The sequence below is a fragment of the Macrobrachium nipponense genome, chromosome 4 (genome assembly GCF_015104395.2).
Source record: "Macrobrachium nipponense isolate FS-2020 chromosome 4, ASM1510439v2, whole genome shotgun sequence".
NCBI lineage: Eukaryota > Metazoa > Arthropoda > Malacostraca > Decapoda > Palaemonidae > Macrobrachium > Macrobrachium nipponense.
In genome coordinates, this window is record NC_061100.1 from 138,141,461 (window position 1) to 138,152,621 (window position 11,161).

Genomic DNA, 11,161 nt, shown 5'->3' on the forward strand with positions numbered 1-11,161 from the left:
CTTATGCAATTCTTAAGTTTAAATTTCTAAATAATGAAAAACAAAGAAGATTTTGTTGCTAAACGTAATTTGACAGCACTTGGACAGTCACATGGGAATTTTACAGCTAGTGTGCCAATGTACATTTCAGAAAAAAGGCCAAGATGACTCCTTACTCATTTAGGCTTTCTTATTACTCGGGTGAGTACTGCATCACTGAACGACGTGGACCCGCAGAAACTGAATATTCAGTAAACCCCCTCAAATATATCTGACGGCTGAAGACTATGAGCAAAAGAACTGAGAAGACAAACAGACTAGGGCAGTTTACACAGCGCTAACAACGAACGCAATTAAAATCCTATCAGACTCGCTCGAGGGGTCGTCGATAAAAAGCGGAAGCGGAGAAGATGAAGCCAGCCGGTTGGTGTTGTCTTTAGACATGAGGAAATCATTACTACTTGCATGTAACTTCCTTCTCCACTCATTATTTCGATTTCCACTCAACAAGGGAAAGGATAACCGAAAACACGATAACGGCAGTAAAAGCAGCACCTATAATAACAATTGCAGTAAGCAAAGGAGGTACTGGATCACAGTACTACTGCAACTCTAGTAATAGCCAAAGCTAAAAGTGTTTTAACGACAATAAACAACAACAGACGTATTTTTGCATCAGTTACCTTGATTTTCTTTAGCCTTATGCACTGCCTAAGTTCTCATTTTAGCCAAGACCTTGTCTATGTGCTCTCCGTTAATGATCTAAGTCCTTTTGACGCGTTACTGTCCTAACTAATGGCTGTTCTCTCGTTCTCATCATGTTTCCAGCCCATCTCAATCTGTAGGACCTCAATCAACTTTTCATCTTCTGACCACCGTTCATCTTCTTCTTCTTCATGAGTGAGGTAATCTTCCCAGCAGACTCCAACAGCCATCAATGCAGCATTTGGTAGGGAAGCCTTTTCAGAATGTCCAGAGTCTTTGCTAGTACCGAGTGTATGGGTCTAAAACATCCATCACTAATGTCTGCAATGTTTACAGAGACGATGCTCTTATTCACTGGCCCAGTTTGCCTCTTTCACATCTTCCAGCTTGTTGCTACGTTTATTATTTCCTTTTCTTGGTTTCTAACTCTCTCGTTAGTTGCAGCCTCATAAGCCAGTTGAAACACATCAGCTGCAAACCACTGATTCAACACCAACCATCAGTCATGACAACGACAGCAAATACAACGTATACACGTTAACAGTAAAACTGCAATAACAGTAAACAAAAGGGCTTTAGAAAAACAGAATTCAACTTATATCAGCAGCAATAAACGCAGCAACTGCAACACCATGAGAGGTATTGTTCCTGAACCACTACAGGGAACAGAACAACTTTTGCAACAAAAGCAAGAGACGAGCCTACGGTAACAATGGCAAACGCGCCGTAAATGATAAACCCATGTAGCGTGGGAGATCTGGCTACATAAGGACTTCTTATGGAAGTGGGACAAGGTGCTTAAATGGCAGGATTTGGGCATGCGAACGCCCATTATCTGATGCACTAGGGTATTGCTCTCGTCAGATGAATATAATAGTCACCGTGTGCAAAAGCAGCTCCTTAGATTGAGTAGTCAAATTTCAAGTTAATTTTTGGATTCACATTTCGAGGAAAATTCTAGAAACTATAAATATTGGCAGCTTACATATCACATTGTAGTTCATTATTGTTTTAATAATGTTTGTAGTAAATCTGTACCCCGTACCTTGGGTTGATAACACTTTCGTGGTTTATTTTACAATCTAACATACAATTCTAAATGCAATAAATAGATATAGAAATCCATTATTTGAAAAACAGGTCCTTCTTATTAGAATATAATAATAAAAAATATATCAGTATACTGATTTACAAGCACGGTTAAATGATGAAACATTTCAAATATGCTTGTGGAATCCACAGGTCACATTTTACCAGATACTTATGTAATTATATTATCCACAGTGCGCTCTTAACTTCTGGATTTCTTCAGTTTTATAATACGCTAGTCACCACAAAGCCTAAGAACCAAATGGAAGAATATGAAGCGATTGTGACGTCCGCAGCAGGATTCGAACCCGCTCGAAATATGAAGGGGTTAAGATGAGAGAGAGAGAGAGAGAGAGAGAGAGAGAGAGAGAGAGAGAGAGCCATTATGATATCATTTCAAAGAGTTATTCCTTCAATAATCACCTTTCTGCCACAAATTTACAATCGTCCGGAAAAGCCTTTCGATTTTTCCACTTTCCGACAATGCTTGCCTTCTGTCACTTCATTAGATCACACTGTCAATGGAGACCTCTTCGACGAATGAACAAATATTAAATGCCCATGAAAAGATTTCCCAATCCTTTTTAATCCTTCCCTTCATGAAATGGAATTGAATGAATTTCCGAGTGCCCAGAGTGGTGTCCTAGTGTGTACAGGTACGAATCCACGCCCTTGTTCCTTCTTTTAAACTCTAACCGTTTCGCCTCTCTCTTTATCTCGCATAAACTGAAGTCGTAGGCGGTGGTGTCGGAATCTTTGGTCATCGTTCTTCTCCTTCTCCTCTGAATGGTTTGGTGAGCACTGGGTCTTTTTTACCTGTAACCTTTTTAAATAATGTTAATTTTAAAAGTTTTTAAATAATACTTTTTTTTTCTCTTAATATTTTTAATGTCTTTTTGTATATGAATATATATATATATATATATATATATATATATATATATATATATAATATATATATATATATATATATATATATATATATATATATATATATATGTGTGTGTGTGTGTGTATGTATGTTTGTACATCACTTGCCCAGCTTGTTACGGTAAACTAATCAAGCATTTTTTGTATTTATATGAATTAATTCTCTCTCTCTCTCCTCTCTCTCTCTCTCATCCTCTCTCTCTTCTCTCTCTCTCTCTCATTCTCTGATTTCTTGATTTCTGAAAATTGTGACCAATGTAATTTATCTTGAGGAAAACAAAACAAAAATAGGCCTACCCACAGCTACTTCCCTCCATAAAACTAATGAATCTCCACCCACGCAGTCCAAGGACTTGGTATTACGAAAATACCCCCTTCCCCGAATGGCATTCGACCACGCAAATATATCGATTGAATAAGACTACCGTCATACTCCATCTTTGCTACCATGGTTCCATCATCTCGTGATGTACATAATCAGTTTTCCATAAACCAGTATAAAGGGACAAAAACGACGTCTGATTCCCAAATGCAAATAAAATTCCCCTCCAACCATCCATTTGTGCTGAGGGATATCTGTTGCTGACAATTTAATGATGGAAAAGACTGGTCCTTCTAGGCTTTATGATGACAGACTGCTTGTTTTCAGTCTTGTCCTTGCAATCACCCCTGTGAAGGATCCTTATAATGACTGGCTGTCGAAGGAGCATCCTGTCTGAAGCTTCCCCCCCCCCTCCCCCCCTTCCTCTCTCTTTCTCCCAAGAAATCTTTTTTTTTTTTTTTTTTTTTTTTTGTTGGCATTTTTTGTTTGACCCCTGTCCGGACTAGAAAAATCAACAACGTATATGGATTATTAATGAAGTTCTACTTCTTTTTCAGCATGGGAAAAATGATTACAAATATTGCTTTAATGGCCTCGGATATTTCATTTGGGATTTTTAGTTTCTGTTCATACTCGCACCTCTTCATCAAATGTTATCTGCTTAGATACAGCTTCGCTCAGACCACTAGCAAATGAACCTACGAATGACTAAAGCGGTTCTAGAGGCTTATTTGTATTCATGTATGGGACTCAAAGCCTACTCAATAATAAGTTCATTCGCATTGTTCCCACACAAAAGGGACGACCCAAGAACCACAAAATATCCTGTTTCTCTCTTCATTCCCTTCCTCTGTCATGATGACGGGATTCGGTCAAGGCAGCGTCCATCTAAAAGGTCGTTGTCTCATCCTGTCATTGTATTTGAAGTTCCTTGTATTAAAGAATCCAAGGTTTTCGGAATCTTGACTCTCTGACGTACAAGTTCGTCCTCCAAGGTACGTACCCAATTTTCATAGCGTCACCGAGAGCGATTAATCTATCTTCCAGTTCTACAATAAGAGTAAGAAATATGCTGTACGTAGATTTTCTGCCTTTATAAAATGAAAAAAAATTATTATCTTTTTCTTTATTGTTGAGGATGATTAAGCTGGCGTGTGAATTTTTTTTTTTCAATGTCCAGTCAGTTGTTTAATTTTGCTACTAAATTGGCCTTTGTCCTATCTTACATTCCATCGCTATTTTCTGTTATCAGTTATTTTGTATTTATTTTTTCTCTTTATAAGCTTTCTATTTCTTTTGCTTAAAACGTTTCTTCCATCTTCACGTGGAAGTTTTTTATGCTCCTGTTATCAAACTATTTCTCATCCTCTGGTCTCTCTGAACTTTATTCTTCTCTTCCTCTATTTCTTTGTAACGTGGTACATTTTTTCACAAGTTAGAGGCCAGATCTCTTGCCTCTTTTATGTACGATACATTGTGGATCAGCTGACGTTCCTCGTTGTTTGATACTAGTTTAATTTTTCGATATTATTTTGCTCTTCTTCTCGTGAAACTCGAGATTATTTCCGAAAGTCAACAAGGTCAGAAAAGGTCCACAGCGTCATCGGTTCGTTGAAGAGAAAAGGGCTTCGTCATGTCGAGGAGCGTTCGTCGTGTTGTCTCGCCTATTTGTCGAGCGAAATCATTATCTATTTAACGAAGAAGAAGAGCCGTCATAAGTTCAACTTCAGTGGAACAATAAACGCCGTCACAAGAACACAGGAGGTTGCGAAAGCTCGTTGGATAAGACGTGAACGATGTCATCGTTGTTCGCTGCCAGACAGACAAATGCGAGAGAATGGCGTATGCAAATAGATTAAGCGCATTTGTTCGCAGATAAATGTATGCATACATGTCCTGGGAGAGAGGAGGACTGATGAACATCATATACGACCTGGGTCGAAAAGTATTAGTTTGTGATGAGAGAGAGAGAGAGAGACTTGTTGATTATCAACACTTTTAAACTTGATATAAGCTGTAAGTGAGCTAAGAACCACCAAATTAACAGGCACAAATTACGGAGCTCTGAAATAACCGTCATGTTTCCTTAAATCTTCTGTCACGAATTTACAAGTAAGCGTCCACCCTGAATAATATGGCCATAAATGTTTCATGTAATTACATCACAGCCCAGTTCATCTCCCGTCTTTTAACTGTTCGTAATTTCATCTTGGTATCTGGAATTAAAAAATGGGAAATTGCAACGCCAGAAAAAAATGAGGCGTCCATTTCTCAATCACTTTAGCGATGAATCTCCCGGATTTATGGATAAGTAATTACATTTACGAGTCGAGGAAATTGCATGGCGTCTTTCTTTAATAAGCGAAACTTCACAGCTTATCTCTCTCTCTCTCTCTCTCTTCTCTCTCTCTCTCTCTCTCTCTCTCTCTCTCTCAGATGGCAAACGTCTTCTTGTTGTTTAGATGAAAACAATTTTTAATTAATTTTTTTTTTAATGAAACAAACATTTACACTGTCCACTAGACAATAGATAGTGGGACGACATAATGCAATAGTCTAAAGAGAGAGTTAGGGGTTGGGGGCGGGGTAGGCCAAGGGATGGAGGGGGAGGGGGAAGACAGGAGGGAGGTTCACGATGAGACCGCAAGGAACCACAAAACGACCCTGTACTTCCATTTCAAAGGATAAGGGAATGGGGGGGGGTTGAACACGACGGAGTCCCATAAGCTTCTTGGCCATAGAGAGAAACTCATACGAGTTGCTTTGCAAATATACAGGAGAGAGAGAGAGAGAGAGAGAGAGAGAGAGAGAGAGAGAGAAAAAAAAAATGAATATTCCTCCCTCAACAGTCACCGGTTCTGTGACCCTTCAATGCTCAATATGGCGAAAGAAAGTGAACGGTGGGCTGTATGTTTTTATTTATTTAATTTTTGTTCCTACAGACTTTTTACCAGGTGTTTATTGAATTTCTTAAGCGTTACGCTAACTCAGCTTAGTGTATTTGGGCTTCGAGTGTCGTGGGAACTATCGTTATCACATGAATATTTTAATGCCTTACTGTATTAGAAGTTTTGTAATTTTTGACACCGCTAATTTGTACAAGTGTAAGAATGAGTGTTTTTCGTAAAGTATAAACATAAATATGAGTTTGCCAAGAAACGTTTCTCTTGAAAGGATGGCTTTAGGAAATATCCAAGAAACTATTTGCCACCGAATTCTTTCTTTGATAGACAAATCTGGGATGAACCACTTGTGTGGCAAACCTTCCGCAGATTCTGTTACTTTAGAATTTCTCGTCAGCATCATGTTAAGCCCTAAATATGAAATGAGATCTCCGCCTATTTTTTTTGTACTCGCCTATAAGTGTAAATAAGAAAGAGGTAACCATATTTTGGTAGTTGGTTTCCCCTAATAAAAGCGTGCGGGTCACATGACTGCTTGGGAAGAAACAAGTTTTGTGCATCCGCATATGAGCCCTTGCGCGTGCGTGCGTTTGTTTGCGAGTTGTCTGACCCTACATATGTTTACGTTTTATCGCGTAATATAGTTTATTCCTTTGTTTTCGTCTTGAATTTCATAGCATGCGCCGTTTCCTCTCTTGAATATGGGATGTGGTTTCTCTCGCATGTTCAGGAAATTTGTGTAATGACCATGACTGCTAATTTGCTAGTCATTTTACGAAAACGTACCAGACAGACAGACACTGAGGGTGTAATTTAAATGACCGTATTCTTCAAACTAAGTAAAAAGGGAGAACAGTCGAGAGGAAAAAAGAACGTTATAAACTTAGCCTTGCTGTCTATCTAGCCTTCAAAAGATGGTACTGATCTTAACTCCAGATGCCATTCCTACACTGTTTACAGTCTTGCAAAAGTTTTGGTGTTAGCAGACCTTACTCTCTCCTTGCTTGAATTGTATGTCCTTTGAAGTTTCGCTTACTACCCTACCTGAAACATAAGTCCTCAATATCAGCGTTCCTTGTATGTTATTATTATTATTCACAGCTGCAGGTCCAGTGTTTGCTCAAGGTTCGAGAACACTTTTCTAGCGGAATTCCATCATGTCATAGGCCAGTGTCACTTGTAGGAGATTCTGTTCCTGTCATCTGCAGCTTCTGTAGTCAGTATAAAGTTGACTGATTGAGTTTAAATATAATTTGTTTTTGAACTATAGGTTAGAAATAAATTGGCTGGTAATCGGATGTGGAAAATCCTTTGCAATTCACACGTGAATTTTTCCCTTTTACTTTGTACTCCGTGTGGAAATTCGTATGTTAAGGGCAGATGGAAATACGATGGTACCTCATGGGAATCTACGTAACAGTGACGAATGGGAATTTTGTCAGTCTACCTGTAGCAGGTACGATTTCTAATCATCGACTCAGAAGAATTTGACTCAATCAGTTGACAGCTGCTGGCTCGGATTATGTTAACAATACGAAAACATCACTGTAAGTTGCAGCTGGGAAATATGTTGTTGGTGCAATATATAGCATCATGTAGTTATAACTACGCTTAATTGTGATACAATTGGAACAATCACTTTGTCAATAATTGCATGAAAATAAGTTGTTCGTGTATAGATAGAAGACAGAACTACGTTTGATAATTTCAGGTGGAGTTGAGTTTTTGATCAGACACAGGAAAAAAGCCATACGCTGATGTCACTTGCATTGTCCTTATCAGTTCTAAATTATGATTGATTCTATACTGTAACCTTTTTAAAAAGTTCAGCTGCTTTGACCCAACCTGCAATAAACGCATAATGTTGAAACGAAATCGCAAAACACTGCCTGGAAATAAATGTTCAAATTAAAGCAAGTTTTCGGGTAACTATATGTTTATATTAATGAGGCTGATGGCTCCGTACTATTTTCATTAACTATTTTCCTTTTATTTTCTCTTGGCAGCAGCTGTGAGCAACACCTGTCGAGGAAAAGGGAAAATCGAGGTCTTGGTCATATGCATCTTTTCACTTGCGAGTGTCAGAGAGAAATTGGGTTACTGTTACCGAAGGCTGTGCATTCTTATCCTTCCTGGTACAAACAGCGATATAAATAGGGACGTGAATCAGATGTAAAGGACAACACGATTATTAACGTGAAAAGTTTACCAGGTGTTACGTTGAGCGAAAGGAAACTACACATCTGTTCCCTTCATCTGTGATCTTTCAGTGATCTGTTTTCATACATCAGTCATTAATGAATGGCCGGAATTATGTCAAAAAAACCTTGTTTGTTTTAGCAATTCAAAGTAAACGTGTCTTGTGCCCTTAGTGACGTCAAATGACAAGGCACAGTTCTTCTTTATTAAGTACTATGGTACTACTCCGTGGAACAGGGTATCAGCCTCACTAAAAGTATAGGAAATTCTAATAAATCAAAAGACTTCCACGTCTGATGGAGTGAGGAAATGAAGTAACTGAATCTCATTGTATCTACTTGGTCAAGGATCAAATTTTTTCCAAATGAGAGAAGAAATAGTCTATTCTAAACACTCCTCTGATGGCTAGACAAGCAAGATTTTTTTTAGAGCAATATCTGAAAAATCATCAAACCGTAATATACCACATCGCTAAGTTATGGCGCCTGATAATTTATAAGGAATCGATCTATCAGTCAGTTGTCTTTAGTTTATAGTAACTAACCACATCTGCCACATTTTCAATAATAGGCCAGAGAATGTTCGATGGAATTTCTGCATCACTGAACAAATTCGCACGCGCATAATCGCATAATTTTACTTGTGATTAGATTTATATATATATATATATATATATATATATATATATATATATATATATATATAAATGTACATATATATAATAGTATAATTTGATATAATAATAATATAATCTAATATAAAAGATAATAATAATAATAGATACGTGTGTATATATATATATCTATAATATATATATATCATGTATTATATATATATATATATCATAAATATTATATATATATTATAGAGAGAGAATTGAGAGAGAGAGAGGGAGAGACGAGAGAGAGAGAGAAGGAGAAGAGGAGAAGGAGAGAGAAATTACAAAAAGGAAACCTGAAAGCCTTTTTATAGTGCACTTCTATCTTTCTGGTAATCTTAGCCGCCGTAATTAATATTAGTCAAGGAACCACTTCCTACATCTAATTCTGGATCAGAGTTTCTCTCCATACTTTCTTGTTCCCAAGTTCCCACAATTTTCTTTCGAGAGATGTCTCAAATTAAAAAAAAAAAAAAAAGACAAGATTAATAGGTGAACGTTCTAAACCGCGCAAAAATGAAGAGACAGGCGACTAAAGTAAAATGAGAATATTGAAAGTAAAATATCGATGACGGTCCTCGGTATCATTCTTGGGCAGATCATCAGAGCGGTTTGCGGTACAGCAACAAATGCCGGTCATTTCTGGCCCAACTTTCTACCTGCATCTCATCAATCTTCCCTCGCATGCCCGATCCCCAGGGCATTCCAGGGGACTCGAGAGGCCTGCAGGGCGAATGGGCATGATACCCTCCCTCCGGAATGATACCCGAATCAAACCGAATAATAGATTTCTACACAGACAGGTGATATTCACAGCTCGGGCGGGCGACCGACCTGTTGTTATAGTCTAACACGCAGTGTGAGCTGAAAAATGTTATGTATTTAATTATGTATTTCTGTATCAAGACAACTGCGTTATTCGCAGTTATTCGTAAGGATACTGACTACGTAACGCATAGAGATGTAACACTTGCAAATATATTATTGGTATCCAGTATTTATTTTAAATAAATGTTAGTGAACAACAGCATACTACTGGAGGTGTTCAGACAAAGGAATTCGTAGGTATTCGTAAGAATACTGACGTCGTAACCTATGAAGGTATACTGCCTGCTAATATTATGTTAATATTAACGACAGTTAGGAGGGTTATTGAGGTTGATGTTCATAAATTTAAAGGAAGGTTATTATGTTACTTTTAAATTCTCCAGCTCTTTTCCAAACGTTTTTGTAAGTTATATTTCGACTGTAATTTATTCGTGTTCATTTTTCAAAATCCTTAACACGTATTAATTCATGTTCACCTGTAATTTGATCTATTTTAGTTCTCTGGTCTGATTTTCTTCCACTGCGGAAATTAACTGAGCGTGTTGATGTTTCCAATAGATTTTTTCCATAATTATGAATGTCTGCGTAATAATAATAATAATAATAATAATAATAATAATAATAATAATAATAATAATGAAGTCTAAAAAGACAATACAAAAATTATTGTCTTTACAGAATCTTCGTTATTGGAAGAAATGAGATGGAAAAAAAAAGACGGCATTTTCTTTGAACATGATCGGCCCTTGAAATCGCCCTCGAGGGCCTCTTACTCTTGTCCAGTCCTAATCAAAACAAAAAGCGCTTCGAGGACATTCCAAGAGCGAAGCATAGCGCACCAGCATCCAGTTTTAATGATATTTTCTCTCGGCTATACTTTTCTTGTTTAAAGTCGCAATGTTTTCACCGCTGAATTATTTAAGAGACACGTACTAACCTTTTGATACTCCACTTACGTCATCTTCGGGTAGCACATCACTGCGTCAAAGTAGTCACTCAATTCACAAGCGTTTTTTATATATATTTTTTAATATGTCTGGTATATATCTACGAACGACCAACAACTTCGAGTCCTACTTATGTTGTCATTCACACAAAACAACAAATACTATCTCGAGTTCTCCTCCCCAGGGCGTTTCTGTCTAACGGGCCTCCTTACGAGGGCACCACCACAACAAGAGCGGCAGCAGCAGCAGCAGCAGGAGCGGCAGCAGCGATTCCTTATCCCTCCCACGCCCAACAAGTCACTGACCATCACCACACACACACGACAAAACCCATCGAGATACCCGTCCAAAACCTGCCCCTGCCCCCTTCGGTCCCATCTGTAACCAGTGGGTACCACCGCCTCACTCTTGTCCTCCCTTTCTCTTCTTCTCCTTATTCTTCTGCTACTCTGCCCTCCTCTTCCTCCTCCTCCTCCTCCTCCTCTACCCCTCCCCCTCCTCCTCCTCTCCCCTCCTTCGCCTCGTATCCCCTACCCTGAACTACAGGACCCATTCCATGTTCTCTGTTCCCTTTGCTTGTTCTTTTCCTTTAATCCTTCCG

General features: G+C 38.2%; 1 protein-coding gene across 3 annotated transcripts in view; it reads right to left on the bottom strand.

Annotated features, from left to right (window-relative positions):
* The window catches only part of LOC135211223 (neuronal acetylcholine receptor subunit alpha-6-like), a 58,954-nt gene extending 48,081 nt beyond the window's left edge, over positions 1–10,873 (bottom strand). For 2 of the 3 annotated variants that reach the window (XM_064244480.1, XM_064244478.1), the window contains exon 1: positions 10,551–10,873. The gene's annotated coding sequence lies outside the window, so the exon portion shown is untranslated. The remainder of the gene's footprint in view (positions 1–10,550) is intronic. The other variant, XM_064244479.1, reaches the window with a different exon arrangement.
* Positions 10,874–11,161: the final 288 nt, after the last annotated feature.